The sequence below is a fragment of the Equus quagga genome, chromosome 9 (genome assembly GCF_021613505.1).
Source record: "Equus quagga isolate Etosha38 chromosome 9, UCLA_HA_Equagga_1.0, whole genome shotgun sequence".
NCBI lineage: Eukaryota > Metazoa > Chordata > Mammalia > Perissodactyla > Equidae > Equus > Equus quagga.
In genome coordinates this window covers 119885295-119888134 of record NC_060275.1, presented here as the reverse complement: position 1 = coordinate 119888134, position 2840 = coordinate 119885295, and the positions used below count along the sequence as shown (strand labels likewise).

The window sequence follows — 2840 nt, the reverse complement described above, 5'->3', positions numbered from 1 at the left end:
CCCCGCGGCAACACAACTCACGTCCTTATAAGAGGAGGCGATCAGGACACAGACACACAGAGGGACGACCACGTGAGGACACAGGGAGGAGAGGGCGTCTACGTGCCGAGGAAAGAGGCCCTGCCCACACCTGGATCTCAGACCTCCAGCCTCCGAGACCGAGAAGATAAACGTCTCTTGTTCAAGCCGCCCCGTCTGTGGTACTTCGTTATGGCTGCCCAAGCGGACAAGACGGACGATGACCGAGAGGGACTCGTGAGGTGTGTGGGACCTTGGGGGCAGCTGGAGGAGACTGGGTGTCAGAAAATCCAGCATCCGTCCCAGCTGGGAGGCACTGAGCGAGGCCGCTGGTGTCTGGGTCTCCGCTTCCTCAGCTCAGTGGTGGGAAATACAGGAGATGACCCTCCTGCATGGAGGCCTCTGCGTCTCCATCACCTGAGAGTAAGAGTCTGGAAACACAGGGCTGACGTGGTGACCACGCCCGCTGCCCTGGGAACCGCTGTGGAAGCAAAGGCCATCCCTGCATGCAGGCAGAGGCACCGAGGAGCATTGGCCACTGCAGCGAGGAGGGCAACGCACCAAGGGTCTCTCATAGCCTGCGACATTGGCAGAGACTGGCGGCAGGCAGATGGGCTTGAAGACCAGGCTGGACTGGGGCTGTGCTTTCCTGAGCTGGACTGGACTCCTGCTGGCCTCCAGCCAGACGCACCTCTGCTCATTGTGTCGTCACAGGCTGCAGTGACCACGGGCGTGGGTCGTCACCAGGAGGGACAGCACCAATGGCATCGACGATCAATGTTGGTTCACTGCCGTCTGTCCCAGGCGAGCCCTTTGTCCGTGAGAGGGCATATGCACAGGTATGTGTGCAGGTATGGGTGTGCACGTGTGTGAAGTATGTGTATGTGGTATTTGTGCATGTGTGCATGCGTGTGTGTACCTACATGTAGGTGTATGCCTGTGTGTGCTTGCACGTGTGTATTTGTATGTGACCTGTGCAACACATGCATGTGCACGGGGGTTGTCTGTGTGCATTTTCCCAGCAGGAAGAGAGATCCCAGCTCTCGTCCCCTGTTCCCAGGGACCAGCCTCTGGGGTCTGGGAGAGGAGGCATTGTCTCCTGTCCTCTAAGCCCGAGGAGCACCCATTTTCCCCAGACTTGAGGACAAATTAGGCCAGCTCTGCTGGGGGTAACCAATTCCCGCATTTATTTGTTTCTCTCGAAAGAAAGCTTCTGTTTGGTTCTAATGAGTAGCTGTTCCTAAAGAGAGCGGCAATAACGGCAGCAACGTAAGCAGGTTCTGTAAGCTTGTAATCACACATGTCAAACACCGTGCAGCGTTTCCCTCTGAAATAGAAGCACCGGGAGACAACACGGAGTGGGCGCAGGAAACCGTGTTTCCTCTGACAGAAGTTAATTCTAAACTAAGTATTCCCATTTTTACATGTCTATCATTTGTCCTTGGAGGATGCAAAACAAATATGTTTTTTAACGCGTAACACCAGCATTATTCCAGGTGGCCTCGGGCTATATGCTGTTTTCAAGTTTGCAGAATTGGAGGAGAAGAAAACAGCTCTGCAGTAAGAGGAACACGGTGCAGGTTAATCAAAACCACGTGGAAACCAGACGCCGCTGCCGAGACAGGGGCCTGGGCGCCTGGGAGCTTTGGAGGGAGGGCTGGGGCGGCGGCAGCCTGAACCAGCAGGGTGACCGTCGCCCACAGTGGCACACACCTCGAGTACGCCTTCCTGACGTGGGTCCCCACTGGCCTCCAGCCCCCACCACTCCCCAGCCCAGTCTGGGACGAGATGGTGCCTTTCCTTTCAGGGGCCGAGGTCCAGCTCGCAGAGCACAGATGGGTACCCTGGACGCCGACACGGGGGAGCCCCCACTGCGTGTACCAGTCTCCTGGGAGAATCGGAGGCTGAGGGGGACCCAGGTGGGGCACCCTGCTCCTGCCTACCCTCTGCCGGTGGGCCTGCTGAGCACACGTCAGCACAGGCCTCCTAGATTCTCAGTGGCAGCCGCTGGTGTGGGGTGACCGGGGCTGGGAGCGTGAGTCAGGAGCTGCCCTGCTGCTCCCTCACCACGACCCGGAAATCGTGGCACGGGAATTTCCCACAGGAACCTTCTAGATCCCTGCCCTCCCTCTCATTTCTTCTTTCCCAGGCTGTGGGCCTTTTAACCAGCTCCTACCCCGAGCCCTGCCAAGTAGCCCTGGATGTCCCAGCCCGCAGAGGTCCACGCCGGCTCCCACGGGGATGACGTCTCTCCGTCTCTCCCTGTCTCTGTGTCTCACACATACTCGCACGTGTGTGCACACACTCACATTCACACACTCTCACACACATGTGCACACACTCACACACTCTCACACACATGTGCACACACTCACACACTCTCACACACGTGTGCACACTCACATTCACACACTCTCACACACATGTGCACACACTCACATACTCTCACACACGTGTGCACACACTCATATTCACACACTCTCACACACATGTGCACACACTCACACACTCTCACACACGTGTGCACACACTCACATTCACACACTCTCATACACATGTGCACACACTCACATACTCTCGCACACGTGTGCACACACTCACATACTCTCACACACGTGTGCACACACTCACATACTCTCACACACGTGTGCACACACTCACATTCACGCACTCTCACACACGTGTGCACACACTCACATACTCACACACGTGTGCACACACTCACATTCACACACTCTCACACACGTGTGCACACACTCACATACTCTCACACACGTGTGCACATGCACACTCACACACTCTCATACACATGTGCACACACT

General features: G+C 56.5%; 1 long non-coding RNA gene across 1 annotated transcript in view; it reads right to left on the bottom strand.

The window, feature by feature from the left end:
• Positions 1-1213: 1213 nt before the first annotated feature.
• Positions 1214-2840, bottom strand: part of LOC124245008 (uncharacterized) — a 5412-nt gene continuing 3785 nt past the window's right edge. The window contains exon 3 of the long non-coding RNA XR_006890162.1: positions 1214-1345. This is a non-coding gene — a long non-coding RNA (uncharacterized LOC124245008). The remainder of the gene's footprint in view (positions 1346-2840) is intronic.